We start from the raw sequence: 20,067 nt of genomic DNA on the forward strand, positions 1-20,067 counted from the left end.
GTTTTTTTTTGTATGTGTATGTGAGTGAATTAATTTATTTATTTTTAGCTCCAACCAATAAGTGAGAACATGTGGTATTTCTTTTTCTCTGCCTGACTCGTTTCACTTAATATTATTCTCTCAAGGTCCATCCATGTTGTTGCAAATGGCAGTATTTCATTTGTTTTTATAGCTGAGTAATATTCCATTGTGTAGATATACCACATTTTCCATATCCACTCATCCGATGATGGACATTTGGGCTGGTTCCAACTCTTGTTTAGCTCCCACTTATGAGTAAGGACATGCAGTATTTCTCTTTTTGGGCCTGGCTTATTTCACTTAGTGCAATTTTCTCCAAGCTCATCCATGTTGCTGTGAATGGCAGAATTTCATTCTTTTTACCCCTGAGTAGTATTCCATTGTGCATATATGCCACATTTTCTTTATCCAGTCATTTGTCAATGGACATTTGGGTTGGTTCCATATCTTGGCCATTGTAAATAGAGTTGTGATAAACATAGATGTGCAGGTATCCCTTTGACATGATGATTTCCATTCCTCTGGATATATACCCAGTAGTGGGATTGCTGGATCATATGGTAATTTTATCTGTAGTTGTCTGAAGAACCTCCATACCATTTTCCATAATGGCTGTACTAATTTGCAGTCCCACCAACAGTGTAGGAGAGTTCCTTTTTCTTTGAATCTTTGCCAGCATTTGTTATTCTGTCTTTTTGATAATAGCCAGTCTAACTGGGGTGAGACAGTATTTCAGTGTGAATTGATTTGCATTTCCCTGTTGTTGAGTGATGTTGAGCATTTTTTTTTGTGTACCTGTTGGCCATTTGTATTTCTTCCTTTGAGAAATTAGCTAATTATATCTGTGAAGACCCTATTTCCAAGTAAGGTCACATTCTGAGGTTCTGGATGGAAATGAACTTTGGGGGGACACTATTCAACCCACTACAGTACTATTAAAGTTAATCAACAAATTCATATTGTTTTAGTAAGTGCTTCTCTTGATAAGGAAAATCTATCAATATGTTTAGCTTCTTCAGACAAATTTAAAAAGCTACTTCTTTAAAACACTTTGCATGTGATAGCCTGAACACCATCATTTAGAGACAATTTACAAAAAAAAAGAGTCAAAAATAGTGTTTGATTCAGGCTTCCTTTGGCATGAGAGTTGGCAAGGAGAGTTGTGGTGGGAAGAGGAGACTGAATCCAATTCAGCTACCACCTGTCCACTAACGAGATGACAGATCTCCATGAAATCAATGCAGGCAGCAGCATCTTCTGTAATGGAAAGTCACTTTTCTGGTTTATGCCAAACAGAGCTGGGCTGTGTGTTCACTGAGCTCCACACTGCCCCAGGGCAGCATCAGAAAGTCTATAGTAAGACAGTGGTGCCTGCCAATACCCTAATTATGGGCAGAAAAGCCACACACATGTCTGTTTAGGTGGGTGTCCCCTCCCCAGTTTTCCCATATAGGAGAGACAGCTAGGCACACAGCAGTTGTCTATGCATTCCCCAGCATATGCTGCCTGAAGTCTGTAACTGGTCCCTGTCCAAGGCACGTGCCAATATCCTTTTCATTCTTGTCATGCGTGAGTCCCAGGTGATGCTTACCAAGCCAATATATGAACATAGTCAAATGCATAAAACACCCATTTAACTCTCAAAGAGCACACCTGAGAACATTCAACTTCTTTCTCTCTGCTGATGACTGCCCTTATGGGCACATCTTCTAGACCGATGGTTTATGAACTTTTATGTGCACACAGATCACTTGGGGATCTTGTTAAAATGCAAATTCACATTCAATATATCTGAGATACATCCAAGATTCTGCATTTCTAACAAGCTCCCAAGTGCTGCTGAGGCTGCTTGTCCATGGCAAGGGAATGGACAGTTTAACTATCAGAGCTCTACGAATTCCCCTACCCAAATCCTTCTCCAACAGGTCTATCGCTGAGAAAGGATTCTTGTGGAATAAAGCTTATGGAGTCTGAGAGTGAGAAAAACATTCATGGTATGAGGGATGCATCTGCAATTTAGAGGAAAGAATGCCAAACCAGAAACTGGGAAACAGGTATTGGCATTGAAGTCTTGACTTTGCTACTGAGCAGCTATATGATCTTGGATACATCAGTTTCACCTCTCTAATGACTCAGTTTCTGAATCTGTACAGTAGGAGTAACAACTTTCTCTTTAACTACCTATTTCTCAGTGCTATGGTTTAAATGTGTCCTCTAAAGTTCATGCGTTGGAAACTTAATCACAAATGCAACAGCATTGGAAGTGGGACCTTTAAGAGGTGAATTGATCATGAGGGCTCTGTCCTCATGAATGGATTTTTAATGTCCTTATCATGAGAGCGGGCTTGTTATAAAAGCAAGTTTGGCCACCTCTTGCTCTCTCACTCTCTCATGCACTGTCTTTTTATGTGATGCCTTCCACCTTCAGGTGACACAGCATGCAGGCCCTAGCTGGATGTAAGCCCCTAGATCTTGAACTTTCCAGACTCCAGATCTGTAAGAAATAAATCTCTCTTCTTTATAAACTACCCAGTCTCAGGCATTCTGTTATAGCAGCACAGTATGAACTAAGATACTCAGGGTTGGTGAAAATTAACTGAGGTTATATAGTTTAAAAAGCTCTGTGTAAAGTACACAGCACTGTTGAAAGTAAGTTATTCTTTCCCTCCAAGCTGTCTAGAGAATGAAAGACTGGTATTGGTCCAAGAGGATGAGTGCTGTGACATAAGGAGCTCCATTTGTGACATCTCTATGTATCTCTGAGAAATGCATCCTTTGGGGTGCTCTAGGACAAAAACATGTTCAACCATAAAACTTTTATTAAAATTTCTAGCAATTCAATATATTTAGCCTTTACTCAGCTCTTTGTACAAAGCACCATTCTTGGGATATGGATATACAAAGATAGCTAAGGCAGGGCTCTGGACCTCGAGGAGTTTAAGTCCAGGATGAGAGAGAAATCATGGGTCTAGATAGTCCAATGCAAAGTAGAGAGTGGATCACATGTAAGAAGGGTGGGGTCCTCACTGTCTAGTGCCATTGAAGTCCCCTGCTGCTGCTCCTTCTACTTCCCCACCACGACCACTCTGGTCCCCACCCTCTGTTTCAGGGGGTTTTATGTGTATCCCGGGCAATGAGAGGTAGTGTTGAATAATGGTTGAAACCAGAGATCTGGAGCCAGATTTCCTGGGTGTAAAGCTCAGCTATTAATATGTATTTATTTAACAGTTTATTTAACCTCTCTCTGATTTCCTCATCCATACATTGGAGATGATAAATAGTATTTATTGCTGAGGCTTTTGTGAGGATTAAATAAATATATGAACATAAATGCACACACACACACACACACACACACACAACGCAGTATGCTGTATGGGCTAGCTGTTATCTTAATGTTGAGGTGCAGGGAAGCCCACAGAAGGCAGGAAGGATGGGGCTCAGCCAGCGTCGAGCACAGACAGAGTCCTGATGGCTGACGGTAGAAGGCTCCACCCCAGCACCATGAGACGGACTGATAATGGGGCTTCCAACATGGAGAGTGTGGCACCTTGAGCAGTCATGAGTGACCCCGGGTGCTGACTTGGCTTTCTCTCTCTGCTTAGGCTCCCCTGCTACTCCCTGGCACTGGCCATCTGGGTCCTGGCTCCTGAGCTGCCCCTCCTCTCATTCTGGTCCCCCTGGTCTGAATGACTTTCTCTCTTCCCTGATCTCTTGGCCAACCCTACCCCTTTCTGGTGACCCTCTCCTCATCTCCATGAGAACAGAATGGGGTGGGGATAGGGTGGTCTCCTCCTCTCTCTACTTTCAGTCCAGTTCTATTGTGGTACAAGGTACTTTCCCTGCTTATCTCACGTCTTCTCTTTAGTAGTAAAATACATAAATATTCATTCCCTCAGTATGACAACCCCATGTGTCAAGACAACGTGGAGGTGTTTGACTGGCCAGGGGAAAGGCCACCTGCACAGATGTGGGGAAAAAAATCCACAAAAATTCATATTCATGATATTAATCCAGTAACTTTAAACATACACTGCAGGAAAGGTGCAAACACAGGAAAAGAAAAGAGGGTGCCAACACTCAACCAGCATTATTTATTTATTGCCATTTCCACGCAAGATGCTGTGGGGACAAGCAGGAGAAATTAAGTCTGCCGCACCCAGGTCTCAGTGGCGTGTGGCCAGGGAAAGATGGACCCCTCATAAAATGTGTGAGTGAGGAATATGTTCACTAAGGGAAGGTGCACGGTGTTGAAAAAAGAACGCCAGCTTCCTAGTTTCCTCCTCTTCCATGAAGCCTTGCTAGTTCCAGCCTGGAGAATTCATTCATTCACTCACTCACTCACTCACTCACTCACTCACTCACTCACTCACTCACTCATTCAGTAAGGGTTTGTGTGGAACTTGCTCCTGCACTATTCCAGGCCCCCTGAGGCTATTATCATGGCATATACATTTCTCATTATTGGCTGATTAGTCAGACAATCAAAGTAAATGTGGCTTTCCAGAAGAATTTCAGCTTGGCTAAATGGCGAGAATGTGGAGTGGAATTTTGGCTCCACCACTTACTGGCTATATGATCTTGACAAGGTAACTTAACCTTTCTGAGTTCAGTTTCCTCATCCACTAACTAAGAATGATGATACTTGTATTAGGTAGCTCAAGCTGTCATAAGGAAATACCAGAGTGGGTGGCTTAGACAACAGAAATTATGTTCTCACATTTTTGGAGGCTGGAAGTTCTGGGTCAAGGTCCAGCAGGGTTGGGTTCTGGTGAATTCTGTCTTCCTGGTTTGCAGATGGCCACCTTCTCTCTGTGTCCTCACATGGGGTCGAGGGGGAGAGAGAGAGAGAGAGAGAGAGAGAGAGAGAGAGAGAGAGAGAGAGAGAGAACTCTTTGCCTTCCTCTTCTCATAGGGAAACCAGTTCTATAAGATTAGGGCCTCACTCTAATTAACTCCTTAGAGGCCCCGTCTCCAAATACAGTCACATTGAGGGTTTAGGGCTTCAACATATGAGTTTTGGGAGAACCCATTTTCCACAAGTTTCTTCTCAGTGGAGGAGGCAGGTCTGGAGGGAATCCACCAGCACCAGCCCCAGACCTCCCCAGTGAGGAGCTAGATCTGATTAACACTCCCCAGTGATGGTACATTTCTTGCAGGGAGGCCCGTGCCCTTTCCTGACAGCCGCTACCCCAGACCATGGATATATCCAATAACTTTAACAGCAACAGGCAGGGGCCCAAGTCCTACTCCCCTTGCCATCAGAAGCTCCAGGGCCCTGGGGTAAATTAGCAGATGTAAACATAATCACTAGGAAAGGGCGTGGGCTGACTTGCACCACCTCTAACAGCAGAGTCCTGCCCCTTGCTAAGACTAAGGCATCCAGCTATACTCTTCTTTCAGGATGAATAGGCATTGCCTTAACTTAAAAAAATTAGAGAGGCCACTCAAATGCTTTTTCTTAAAATAATCATCTATTCCAAAGTGATGTTTCTGCCTCTTGAAATAGGAAGGGCTAACACTTGAGAAAGTCAGTTTCCTTACTAGTGATTAAAAGCATATACTCATACGTGATAAAGTTTTGCTTTACTGGGCATGCCACTATATTTCTTCCTCCCCAACTTTATTGAGGTGTAACTGACAAATAGGAATTGTATATATTTAAGGTGTACAACTTGATGTTCTGATATATGTATACATTGTGAAATCATCACCACCACTGAGTTAATTAACATATCCATTGACTCACATGGTTACCATTTTCTTTCTTTCTTTTTTTTCTTTTCTTAAAATGAAACAAAATCTGCCTTTTTTATTTTTTCCCTATTGGGTTTGTTGCGCTTCTCATTGTTACATGCAGGGCTCTTGGCTAGAAGCCAGTCTGGAGAATGTGAGGAATGAAAGACAATCTTCCTGCTACTGAAAAGCTTCCGATCTAGCTTAAAAGACAAAGCACACATATGTGAAAAGATTAGTACAGTCTGTGACTTAACAACATTTCAGGACAACAGCAAGCTGTCTATCTGCACCTACTTCCTAGGGTCATGGGGACATTTAAATTAATGAGTGAAGGTGGAGGTGGCAGGGGCCCAAAGAATATTGGTTGGATAGATGAATAAATGCATGCTTGGTAGCCAATGGGGATGGGGCACAGGAGACACACTAGCCAGTGGGATGGGGCATCATGGCACTGTCTGCCTCTGGGAGAAAGCCTTGAGCATGGATGCCCTGCATGGTTGAGCTGGAGCTGCAATTGTTGGTTCCACAAGGATCTCAGCTCATCCCAGACCTGGAGCACTTGAGTTACCCATCAATTCACAGTGCTCACAGGCAAGGGTGGATGGATTCAATTTTTTGTTTTTTTCTATCTTCCCACTTTCAGCTTTCCAATTGAGAGAGCAGATGGAAATCTTGTTTCTCAATTACCCAGTGTCCCCATTTGATCTGAGTACATCTGGAAGGAGATTATTGGGATACATTTGCTTTTTAAAAATGAGAGTGAAAACAGGCCTGGAGTGTGTGTGTTGGGGGGGGGGGCTTTTATCTTTTTCCCCCCCTGCCTGCCCCATCAATATAGTTTACCAAGAAAAACAAAGAAATAAAGTCTTACAACATTAAGTCACAGCAGGGACTACTTCTGTTCCATTCTTCTCATCTCAAAATAAACTTAATTTATAAGGACTGGGAGGGCTACAGCAATATTCTGCAATGCAAATAGAACACAGCATGAACACATACATAGGAAGAAAGTTCTGGGCTGCAAATATACCTAGGAAGTTCAGAGAGGCATAAAAAGTTGGGACAAGCATTAGAAATGATTACTTTGGAAATGAAATATTCTGCAATGCAAATAGAACACAGCATGAACACATACATAGGAAGAAAGTTCTGGGCTGCAAATATACCCAGGAAGTTCAGAGAGGCATAAAAAGTTGGGACAAGCATTAGAAATGATTACTTTGGAAATGAATTGCAATTTTCCATATTTAAGAGAACATATGTCGCTACAGTTTTCTCTTCCAGGATTGACTAGCAGTGGCCTTTAGCCAGTTTTCACCCTGATTGATTTGGCTGACTGCATTGGGTTTGAAATGCCCACTGCAATGTTGTTCTTTGGATATTTGCACTGCCACTTACTTCTCTTCTTGCAGCTTGGGCAGTTCAGAGCAATGTCACCACTGATTATAATTCAACCATTTAATTCCTCCAGCAATTAAAAACTGTGCTAACCAAGCCATGACTGACTTACCACTTGAAGCATGTCCAACCATCACTTTTCTGAAATTCCAGTTACAAGGCAAAAGCAAGGACTGAATGATAAATCTTTTCCTGACCTTGCTATTAAGTTAGAGGATAATATTTGAAATAGGGAAGATCTAGGACCAGTTCTCAGCAAAACAGTGAGGGCAGAGCATTTGTTGTGGGCACTGGCCGTCTTCTTCCTCTGCCACTGGCTTTTTCAGAACTCTGTAGGTTTCCATTTCCCACCATCCTTGTTGCTCTAGTGAGGAGGAAGACAATCTGATGTCTGTGTTCCCGCCAAGGTATTAGAGACACAACGAGCTCCCAATAGTGAGACTATTTAAATTTATTAAATCATGTCTGCAAAGAGTATGGCTTAACTGAAGGGCATGTTAACGGTGGAATTTCAGGCACAGTACATCGTGGATATGGGAAAATATTTAAGGACATGAAAACTCTTGATACTTAAAAAGACATTATCTATTTATCTATGTATCTATCTATATCCATCCGTCCATCTCCGATCTCCACAGTTTATTATTTATAACCACACGATGGCTGTGGTCAGACATGTATGAGCACGGGTCTCTCTCCAGGCAAGGACAGGGTGCTCTCAACATACACTCCACCCATGCCCGTGGAGTCTGGTCCTTCCTCCCTGTGTATAACCAAGGGTCCGGTTACGGGCAAAGTCCTGAAAGAGCTACACCTGTCTGCTGTGCCCACTCTCCCTTCACAACTCTTCTCTTCCCCAGGTGCTATTTGGGGATACTAGGATGCCCTTTTTTTCTTACATTTGAGGCAAAATTAAGGAAACGAGAGAGACTCAGCATTAGAATTCAAAAGTTTTAAATGGAAGCTGAATCCCAAAAACAAATGGGAAGAGACTTGGTATTGCACAGAATCAGAGAAAGGGACACTCAATGACTCGATTTAATTTGTTTTTTAAATTTGAGTTTATTTTAATGGCATTTACAATTTTTGATAAAGCTCAGTATTTAATGCAGGGTTGTTGCCCTAGTAATTAAGGAGTGGTCTCTCAGGTGACATGATTAAGATGAAAACCGGTCTGTCAGGGAGTAGGAGTCTCTAGCGGTCTTCTTCCCAGAAGATATCACGAGACTATTTACTGTGGGGTCTGGATGACAAGGAGATTGGACTGGTCACCTGCCTTCTTTTCTGTCTCTTTGGCCCTTTCCTGGTAAAGAGAATGAAAGGATAACTCCTTCCTTCCAATATAGCATGTACCATGTGTCTGGCACTGTTTCAAGTACTTTCGATACATTAACTCATTTAGTCATCACAACAAACCACATGATGTAGGTACTATTATTATCCTGGCTCTATGAGGAAACTGAGGCACAGGGAGGTTAAGTGAGTTGCCCAGGGTCACACAGTTTGTAAGCAGCAGCATAGGCATTTGACCCCAGGCAGCGTGTGGTTTCAGAGTCCAGGCTGGTACTCACTCCACTGCTGTGCCTCTCATCTCCCCTCTCAGAACTGATTAATGTTTTTCATCCAGCTCTTTTCCCGCCCTGTCCTTTATTGTGGTTATACCAGCACTGGCTTCTTTCCCACCACAGCAGCACGAACTCCCTGGGATCAGGAATTGTATCTCATGCTTGTGCTTGCATTCCTTATGATGTGCTACAGGCACATGTTTGTTCATTTTATTACAAAACAACACTACAGCAGTTCTCTGGAGATATGCCAAGTGAAAAAGAGCATACTGGTATAGGTCCTGGGATCTCCTGCCCCTGCTGTCCTCAGCCTAGGGGACTGGGAGAGGGGCTGGCCTGGGGCTTTTCCCACTAGACTGCAGTGGGGAACTTGCTGGAATCTGGAGACAAGCCCCTGGTGGTGGACTGAGCAGGACTTCTTGGGTTTATTATCTCTGCCCTAAATAATCCTAAAGTTGTCACAATGACACTGGTGAGCATGGAATCGGAGAATGTCCAAGCCGAAAGTGACCCCTGGAAGGTACCTTCAGGTGAGTGACTGTCTGACCCTCTGGACATATGTTTTCTTCTGGGAGACCTTCCGTGTGATGATGGTGCAGTTTTCCTTGGCCACTCATCGCTGAGAACTCCTCAATATTTACCTCTTCTCCTCATGGAAAAATGTTAGCTCTCATAGAAGATTCAGTATAATGTAGAAGAGTTGGATTAAAAGTAACAGTAGAACTCACACTTTAAAAGGAACAACAGGAATAGATGTTCCCAGGCATCTAGGATGTGCTAATTTAACAGTTTTTCATCGATCTTGGCTCCAAGCTTTTTATATCAAAAGCAAAAAATTAACTAAAGTTACATATTTTTACTTGCCAGATAAAATAAATCCTACAAAATCATGATAAATGTTAAATGTTCCTTGTGGCTAAACTCAAGGTGGAATTTATCCACGAGTTCCTTTAAAAGGGGCATTTAGTTGTTAGTGAGCAATGTCTTAAAATATGAATGACAGCATGTTAATGGATGCCTCTTATACCAGGCCTATCCCTGAGGTGAATATCACCAAAGACATTTCTATGGGCATCAGTAGGTTTATGTTCTAGTAGCATGCTTGTGAGTGAGTATGGGAGGAATGTGCATAAACATGAATGATCACCATGGCTCATTACAAGAACCTTTTGGAGGTCAGCAGCACAGGTATTACTGTCTTTAGGTCTCATGGCAAATAGGCCGTAGGCCTGGGACTTGGAACCAGGGATTCTACCCTGGACTCTTTTCACTGTACTGTGTAAGGTTTAAGTCTTGGCCTTCTCATAATATAACAAAAAAAGAGTGTGAAGACCCCAGGAAATCATGGTGTTATCATCCATTAGAGTGGCTCTCTCAATATCCAGTCTATTGATAATCAAATTATCTAGCAAATGCCTGCAATACTGATCGTAGGTATTATGGGAATTTTGCATTGTTGATTAAAGTAATTGGGGAGACAGGCTCACTAGTCTCTTGTGAAAGTAACAAGTTTTAGGTCCTCACCCTGACAAAAGCCACCCTAAATGGCAAATGAATCTTATTTTCAATTATTTTTGAAGGACCAGGGGTGGCTGTCTTCCTTGGGGCTGAGGTAAGTCTGAGGTTGCATCTGAACTTGGGAGGGATGGTTGGTGATTAATAGTTGGGGGAAGCAGTGCTGGCATGTGGGCCATGTATTATTCAAACTGGAGGCAGTAAATTTTTAGTCAGCAGAAAAGAGCTGCAGATGTCTCAACCATTGGCAAAAGTGTATGGTTTAGATTCAAAGGTCTACATCATTTGCTATAAAAAATTAAGGACATGTGTTACCAGACAAAGACTTCATTCATCAAAGAAGAATCTTAGTATTATAATCTTAATGAAACTTCTGACATCAGATTTAGCTGCCTCATTGAAATAGGCCCAGTAGGATGAATTAACTCTAAAGTACACCTTTAAGTAGACCATGAAATTACTCTATGGGCAGGCTTGTTTATTAGAAATGTGGACAAAATGTGCTACGTGCAACTGTCTAAGCTCCTGTGCAATGAGAAGCTGAACTGTTCTTTGGACGATAATCCAACAACATGTTCAAGTGTTTCTTATACTAGCAGTTAACATGTTTTGAGACTTCTCTATGCACCAGACAACCTTAAAGAGCACTTTGTGAGTCTCAGGTTATTTAATCTTCTTAAATCCCTATTCTGTAGGCACTATTGTGCTCACATCCCCATTTGAAAGATGAAGATAATGAGTCACAGTGAGGTTAATTACCCTGGCCAGGTTGCAAAGTTGGTAAGTAGAGAGCTAAAATTTAATCCCAGGTAATCTAACATTATAGATTCTGTCAAGTGCAAAGTATAGCAAGAAGGGGTCTTGAAAGATTGATTTATGGTAGCTGTGTGATGCCCACAGAGCATTCTCTCCACCAAGGATGTCTGACCTGGGGTGGGAATCACAGAATAGGTGAGTTCACGGTAGGAGTTTTATAAACCTGACTCTCTAATTCTAGAGTTGAGAACTACAGAGTCTGATTCTGCTTTGCTTGTCTCTTTCTTCGACAGAGACATTGATATTTGTGTCACATCTGAGGTTCTGCAACGAGATAGAGCCTGCAAGTTTAGGATAGCTTTCTGATCTGATTCCTCAAAGGAAACTCTCCTCAGAAGGGAAAAGAGGCTGCTAGCTGGGAAACAGCACATGTCTGCTACAGTGTGCATCCAGCTCACACAATGGCCCGGTGTACCAGGGCAGCAGCTCCTAATTACACGGGCATGGCCATGGCCATGTTTAGCACCATTTAGATGTGGGATTCTTTCTGCCATGGGACCATCACTCCCTACTTTGATTTTAACCCTAAAATGCCAAACTGGCCTTTCCCCCTCCTGGTTCCAATTGCCACAGCTCCTAATTACACGGGCATGGCCATGGCCATGTTTAGCACCATTTAGATGTGGGATTCTTTCTGCCATGGGACCATCACTCCGTACTTTGATTTTAACCCTAAAATGCCAAACTGGCCTTTCCCCCTCCTGGTTCCAATTGCCACCATCCTAGAAAGGTTCCTTGTTACCCCTTTCTCAGGTTATTGCAATTAGTTTCTATTTCCTTTTCCTGTTTCCAACCCCTCTACTCTCCAATTTGTCCTAAGTACTGGTCTAATAATTAGCTTCTATAAAACAGATCCTTACCAGCTGAAAAGGTTTCAAGAGTTTCCCAACTTCTTTTGCATGGCTTTCATGATTGTCTAACATCTAACCATTATCTATTTAATTTGATTTCCAGTGACTTCTCCTGACACATTAAACCCCTCAGCTAAATATTACAAGTTTTCCACCTCCTTGCTTTCACTCGTACCATTTTCTATAACCAGAATACATCCCATCTCTTCCATTAACAGTCCTGCTCATCTTCTGAGTCTCTGTGATACCTTCACCAATCAACTGCATTGACCTATATGCAGTTGTCTTGTTGTCAACTTTTTTTATGTATATATTGTGTTTCTGTATTGCTTATGATACTTTGGATTGCAGAAACAGAAACTAACTTTAGTTAACTTAAGCAAAAAATGAGAATTTGTATGTAGATATAGGGAGTATCATAAGCCCCAAGGGCAGGGATGCAGCCGGTCAACAGGTAGAAAACCAGGAATCAAAAGGTTCACACTCTCTCTTTGTCTGTGTCTTTGTATGTTACCCCATCTCTCTCTTCTCCTCTGCAGATTGCAGGGATGCAGCCGGTCAACAGGTAGAAAACCAGGAATCAAAAGGTTCGCACTCTCTCTTTGTCTGTGTCTTTGTATGTTACCCCATCTCTCTCTTCTCCTCTGCAGATTGACTTTCTCCATGTCTCTGTTCCATAAGGTAGAAAGGGCCCACCTTTCCAGCTGGATCTGGTATGATTTCCAGTTCAATCTCTGATTCCCAAGAAAGTAATATAATTGTTTCATGTTGAGGACAATGCCAGCCATAGGTCCATAGTGAGCTATGGCTAGCATGTGGCATTACCATACAAACGTGGCTATTGGGAACCATCTGGGCAAATGAATGAGTTTTCAAAGAGGTGGGACATCAGGCAATTGGGATAAATAGATATTTCCAAAAAGTTTCTACTGTAGTCTACACTAGTTTGTGAGAACCTCAAGAATACAAATTATATTGTCTTCATTTGTTTCATTTTCTTCAAACTCTCACCTTCCCAAGGTGTAAATATGGCTGGTCATATCATGGTACTCAGTAGAATAAGGCAATTTTGTTAAGGCTGATACATATGGAAGAGTAAAAACTTGTAAGATGTTACTTTTACTCTTGTCTCTGATTTTCGGTAAAGATTCCAAAGGCTGAGAACAAACCAGCTACTGCCAAGTATCCACACTCATAAAGCAATGTGCTAGACTAGACCACCTGAGCAGAATATGTGTTGAGGCTGTGATTTTGGTTTTGTCCTCCTTAGCCCATCACCCACTTTCAGCAGCTATAGGAGGGAGAGATTGAAGACTTGAAAGAGAAGATGTCTTTGGAGAGAGCTGAGAGGGTTTTGTGCATTTCTCCCACCCTCATCAGTACTTTTCATTGAAATTAAGCCAAATGAAGGGGGATTCACGGAAACTACTCAGAAGGGCTGGCCACATTCCTTAGAATTTGCAAGACTGAGAGGTTGCTCTCTGATTCTCACCTAAAATGAATAAAGGCAGGTGGCTGAAGCTGTGGCTGGACACCAGCCCTGAGATAGAAAAATCAAGAAAGAGACGGCTGTGGTGAGAGTGAGCTGAAATTCTGCTGATGATGGTATAAAGGAGAATATTTTCTGGGAAGATGTGAGTCTTAGAAGAAAGATGGCCTGGGTGCATATTTTTGGGCTCCTGGTCAGGAAGGTCACCTGAAGGGTTGATACAACCCTAACTGAGAGTTGAATTTCAGGAAGCAGAAGTGGGGTTCAGAAATGAAGAAGCATTACATGAGGCAAAAACTGGAGTCAAAAGTGGAAAGTCTTCTCCATTAGGAGGGGAAGAGTCCGCTTCAGACATCTATGGTAGCCGAAGGGTGTTGTCTCCAGATCTCAACCATGCCAAAAGCTAGTGAGTGGAAGAGAAGGAGGAGCAGAGAACAGAGGAAGGGTGGGGAAGGTGAAGAAGTTGGCCACTGCCCCTCCTCCACTGCAGGCAGGTGCCAGGTGGGAGAGAGGAGAAGGTTTGATTAAATAGGAGTTTTGATATTGTATTGCCCTCTATTGAAGTGTGTGATTGTATGATTCAATCTGGTTAGTGTTCTGCTGTTATTAGTCTTCATTGGACATTTTCTATCTAAAAGTGACCGAAGCAATGGGAATATGCCCCAGATTTTATCAAAAGAGGTGATAAAGGATGACTGTGCTGTTTAAGCTTATGGAGAAAGGTAAAGAAAAATAAAATTGGTTTTTGCTTTCTCCCTATTTAGTCTAGTTCACTCAGTAAAACATTATAGAGGCTTAGCAGTGCAGTCAATAATGTCACCTGAAAGGCTTAGGCTGCCTCCTGAAGTGTCTTATTAAAAGGCAATGTTTGGGGAAAGTTTGGGGAAAGTTTTGGAGAGGCCAATGCCCAAGGCAACACATCTCCATTATGTGACTTGGTGTTGATTCAAACAGCCACATTATTTGAGCTCAGATACCTCAAATTTGGGCAGTCTAATATACATGCCACTGAAGGACTGATAGAGCACATTTCTTCCAAAGAGTTTTCACATCTTATCTCATAAAATCTGTGTGAGGAGGTGAACAACGCACATTGATTTTTTTTATTTTATAAGGAGACTGTAAGGCTTGTTCATATTGATGTTGTAATAACTCATAGCTCATTAATATGAATTTCATTATACTGGAAGTTCCGTTTCCAGCAGGAGGTATCTGAACTCTACCTCTACCAGGGGGAAATTCTCCAGGGGCAAGAATAGGAGAATTCTTACCTATTTCTCTCACAACATGTGGTAGACTGCAAAAATGGCCACACATTTTCCCCCTCACTCCATCCACACCTTCGGGCCACCCCACACTGACTCTGACCCTGAGACTAGATCTGACCTATCAAAATGAAGCAAATGAAACACAAGCAGAGGCTCAAAAAGCACTAACTAGGACTATTTCTCTTGCTGTGCTTGGAACCCTGAGACCACCATATGAATGAGCCCATGCAGGCTGTTGTGGGATGAATCATGCTCCCCTCTAAACTCACATGTTGAAGTTCTAACCCTCAGTTTCTCCTAACAGAGGAGTTGCTGAGGTGCAGTCCCTTTAGGCTTCTCATCACATTCATGGTGCTTTGAGTAATCTTTTTTTCTTCTCCGTTACACAGTGAGAAGTGAAACACATTTCATTTATTAATTGACCCTTTTACCTTTAGAGGCTTCTCATCACATTCATGGTGCTTTGAGTAATCTTTTTTTCATCTCCGTTACACAGTGAGAAGTGAAACACATTTCATTTATTAATTGACCCTTTTACCTTTAGACTCAGACAGTGTTGCCCATAAAAACTACTCTGTTGGGCTATTTCTGCTCAAAATCAGCTCACAGATATTAAAAAAAGAATATTAAATCAATGGAACTTACCTCTCCCTCCCTTCCTTCCTTCCTTCTTTCCTTCCTTCCTTCCTTCTTTCCTTCTTTCCTTCCTTCCTCCTGTACATTTTAAAGTACCGTAGGATCAATAAATAATTCTGATACTTCAAGAGTAGTTCTTCCAACTGGTTTCATTCTGATATCTGCTGGAAACTACCCACATTTCAATTTCAGTGGGAGTCTTTTGAAACCTGCTTAAAGATAATCTGTCTGACGCTTTGATTTGGAAAAGTGGAAAAGGGAAAGAGAAGTGACTGGGTTTTTAGAAGTTTTTGAGATCAAAGGATTTGGTTAATCCTTTATGATGTTTGCTGTAACTTTATAAGTTTGGGTTTCCAAGGTTAGTCTCCAGGAGTCATTTCCTGAGATACTCTGTCACTATGTGGATGGTATTTCCCGAGTTACAGTCTCCTGAGTCCACAAGTTCTCACAGGTTTGGTTAAATTCATCATGGCTTCTCACTCTGGGCTGCACATTAGGATCACCTTGGGAAGCTTAAAATTTGCAGAAGCTCAGAACCCATTCTTAGAGTAATAAAATCATATCCTCTAGGGGTGGGACAGGAATCAGTACTTTTAAAGCTCTCCAGCTTATGACGTGCAGCCAGTATTGCAAACCCTTTAGACAACTGAATCAAAGAAAATAAAAAAGGCATTCCCACTTAATTATTCTTCAAAACAAAACAAAGGCATTAAAGTAAGCTATTACAAACCAGCATAAACATTACCTTTAAGTAGGATGTACAAATTAAATTAGATCGTAAAATTTAAAGAAATATGAAGACCTATGAATAATTAGGTACCATTTTAACAGAATGGTGTATGGTTTCCAATCATTGTTTGAGCTTTTCCTCTGTAAAATTTCATGATTTTTTCACTCTGGCTTTCTCAGGTTTGAAGAGAAAGATTCACTTAGAATCTTTTTGCTTATAGTTAAAAGTCTTCTTTCTCTTTCTCTGTGAATGTACACCTATGTTCAAGATCTTCTAGTAAGCTTAAGTGTCTGCAAAGGTTTTTTCTCTGTCACATGGTCAATTTACCCTCTTATCAGCAGATGTTAGCTAAAGCGTTGCCACTGGACATTGTGAGGCAGAAATATTAGCACATTTGGGAGCTTGTTAAAAATGCAGACATCCAGACCCTGCTCCAGATCCTATTGAATGAAAATCTGCATTTAATTAGATTCCACACAATTCATCTGCACATTAAGTTTGAGTAGCCCGAAACTAAACAAACTTACTGCCTTTGCATCTGGCTGTTACCTGTCTTTCTAATGCAGGTATAAAAAGAAAAAGAAAGGCTTCTATTAAAAATTTATATTTGCACATGCGATTTATGCCTTTCTATTTTAGTTAGAATAGATTCTCAGAACTGTGTGGTCACTTTTCCTAATGTTAATTGCTTGCTCATTGATAGTAGAAGCCACATCATTTTCAGGTGATCTACAACTTAAGTTTTTCTAGTAACAAGAAAAATTCAACTGTGACTTGATTGGCAAAAGTTGTTTTAATCAAGATTAAGGGATCTATTCTGGGCATGCTGCTTTAAGGAAAAGTGGTTGGGATCCAGACTTGAAGCTGTGTTGATTCATAACGCTGCCCTTTGCTTCCCAGCATTAGGTCCTACTGCAGCCATTGTAAACCTGTGTGGCCTTCTTTAGTAAACAGGATGACGGTCTGCAATCCTTTTTGTCTTGGTATATTTCCTCTTTACGTTCCCTAACTAATGTATTTGATAACACTTTGGGCATTTGGTTGATCTGCAGATGCTGGACAGCAGGAGGACCAAGATGTCTAGTAAAGGCTGGTTCCATGTAGAAATAACTTATTTTTCATGTTGACAGCTCAAGAGAAAGATAATATGAGGTGTCTGAGTACAAGTGTGTCAGAGTTGAGATGAAGGCCCAATTGATTGCCTAACCCATCTGTTTCTTCTGTTAACAGCCCTGCTTATCACAGGCATGGTCGTCACAGCAATGAGGGGGTACTGTGACCACAAGGGACAGTGAAATGTTGTTATGAGTGTCTCAAGGTTTGGTCCTTGGACATCACTTCTCCTCTTTCTGCACTCACTCTTCCCTCCAACTAATGCTTTAAATACTATTCAATCATACGTTGATGACTCCTAAATTTGTATCTCCTTATTGGACCTCTTGTAGCAGAAGTCTAAACCCATGTATCCTACAGTCTTCTTGACATCTCCACTTGGATGTTCAAAAGGCATCCCAATTGTCACAAATCTAAAATCAAACTCCTTATCTTCTCCAGGAAACCCACTTCTTCCCCATCTTCTCCACCTCAGTAAAGGGTAACTCTGCTCCTCCGGTCTCTCTGTCCAAAACCAAGGAGCCATCCTTGACCTTTCTATTCTCTTCCACCCCACAGCCAGTTCATCAGCAAGTCCTGTAGGCTCTTCCTTCAAAATGTATCCTTAGTGCCACCACTTCTCACCACCCTCCCCATCTTCACTACCACCAAACCATCATCTCTTGCCTGGATTAGTGCTGTCCCCTCCCCTTCTACACTGGTACTCCTCCTGTGGGATCATTTTAAATGTAAATCAGACCATGCAGCAATTAACCATCCAGAGCCCTCTGTCAGAGTAAAACCCAAGTCAAGGTCTCAGATAACTTTACGAATTCATCTCCAGCTGCTCTCTCACTTGCTCACTCTTTGTGCAGATCAGGTTTTCCAGAAGCAGACACTGAGAGGGAATTTGTTGAGCTGGATATTTATTAGGGACCAACATCCATGGGAAGAAGTGAACAAAGCAAGATGGAGAAGAGAGAAAGTCGAACTGAACTAAGCTGCAGGCAACCCCACAAGGAGCACGGGAGCATAAACGACCTGCCAGAGTTGTCTGTCATCAGGCCAAAATGGCTACATTTTTATACTCACCTCATCATCCATTGGATGAGTGCTGTCCTGAGAAGGGTGTGACCTGGCCTGAGGCAGCTCTCTGCAGCTGAGGCACACCTTGAAGAAACTGACCAGTAGAGGCTGTGGCTGACCACCCTGGGCAGTGTGTGTCCATGGCTTTGCTGCACTCTTCCTCTGCCACATTGATTCCATCAAACAGCCCACTCTGCCTCAGGGCCTTTGCACTTGCTGGAATGCTCTTCCATGATATACTTTTCTTTTTGCTGAATCATAATTGATTATACATATTATTGAGGTTCAACGTTGATGTATGTTGATCAAATCAATATTATTAGCATGTATATTATTATGAATCATTCTTACTCTTTATGCTCCTTGTCCAATCTCTCCCCATCTCCCTTTCCTTCCTCCCTCCCACCTCTGATAAGCCTAGATTTCTTCTCTCCTTCTGAAAGAGTAACAGTTACTCTGTTGATTTGCTGCCTAGATGATCTGTCCAGTGCTGACAGAGGTGTGGTCAGGTCCTTCACTATTATCATAGAGTAGATGCTTCTTCAATCACTCTGGAATGGGTTTTGTGGAGAGAGACATTCTCTTCTTTTCTTCAGTCTCTGCTGGTGACTCTCCTTGTGTCAATGCACTCGAGTAGCTTGTGGGCCATCTGCATGGCGGTTGTGGCATCTAGCTGCTTTTATGGCATCCATGGCTATTTTGGTGGGTGTGGTGGGACACCCACATGCAAATGGTATTTTTGGCATGCTCCTTGCCTTATTGCTGGAGAAGGTGCTGGTCACTGGCTCCATCTGTTTTTATATTCTAAGATGCTGTTGCAGTGCAGTTGGGTAGGAGGGAGAGTCAGGAAGAGGGAAGGAAATAGGGTGAGAGGAAGAGGAAGGATGGGGGTGTGGTCGAAGCCTGTGGTACCCCCCTCATTCTTGCAGGGGAGACCAGGGGGCTTCCAATGGTGGCTTGGTCATTGCTGGGCTGAGTGCAGATGTCAGGGGTCTGTGGCTGAAGCCCTTGGCTCCCCACTGCCCCAGTTTGGGAGCCCAGGGTGTTTCCTGTGCTGGCTTGGTGGTCATTGCTGGGCTGGTTGTGGTTGTCAGGGGGTGTGGCCGAGGCTCTCAGACCCCACTGCCCTGCTTGGGAGCCTGGGGCACTTTCTGCAGCAGTTGTGTGGTCATCACTGGGCTCGTTGTGGGTGTCAGGGGGCATGGCTGAGAACCCAGCCCTCCTCCCTCTCTGGCTTGGGAGCCCAAGGGGCTTCCAGTCCTTCTAGGTTTTATAGGTGTTCTTTAGTGAAGTGAGACCTTTACTAGTTAATATCAAACCGTGAATCTGGTCTGTGGGTACTTTGTTTTTTCTTTCAGTTCTGTGTTGGTTTATTCACTGTTCCCACCACTTAAACTCTGCACAGGCCTGAGTCTTTTTGGCAAACTGCACCCCCCTATATCTCTGACCAGTCTAAACAGAGTGGGCCTGTGCTGATTGGAGGGCAGATCAGCTGTCTTTGCTGTGTCCCAGTGGTCTCCTGGTGGGCCCATCCCCCCTCCCCCCATAATCCAAACACTTCCCATGGGATGGGCCATGAGCTGGTCCCCTGCAACACAGAGTGGGCCTGTGCTGATTGGAGGGCAGATCAGCTGTCTTTGCTGTGTCCCAGTGGTCTCCTGGTGGGCCCATCCCCCCCTCCCCCCATAATCCAAACACTTCCCATGGGATGGGCCATGAGCTGGTCCCCTGCAATGACTCACTGGCCTCTGAGTGGCTCCTTTTTTTCAGTTGTTGTGGCTCCTCGCTCCTACATGGGTCCAGGGGAGCCCTGTTACTGATCTTGCTGGCCTGGGAGCCACCAAGACCCTCTTCTCCCCTG

Source organism: Galeopterus variegatus, unplaced genomic scaffold (genome assembly GCF_000696425.1).
Source record: "Galeopterus variegatus unplaced genomic scaffold, G_variegatus-3.0.2 Scaffold2436, whole genome shotgun sequence".
Classification (NCBI taxonomy): Eukaryota; Metazoa; Chordata; class Mammalia; order Dermoptera; family Cynocephalidae; genus Galeopterus; species Galeopterus variegatus.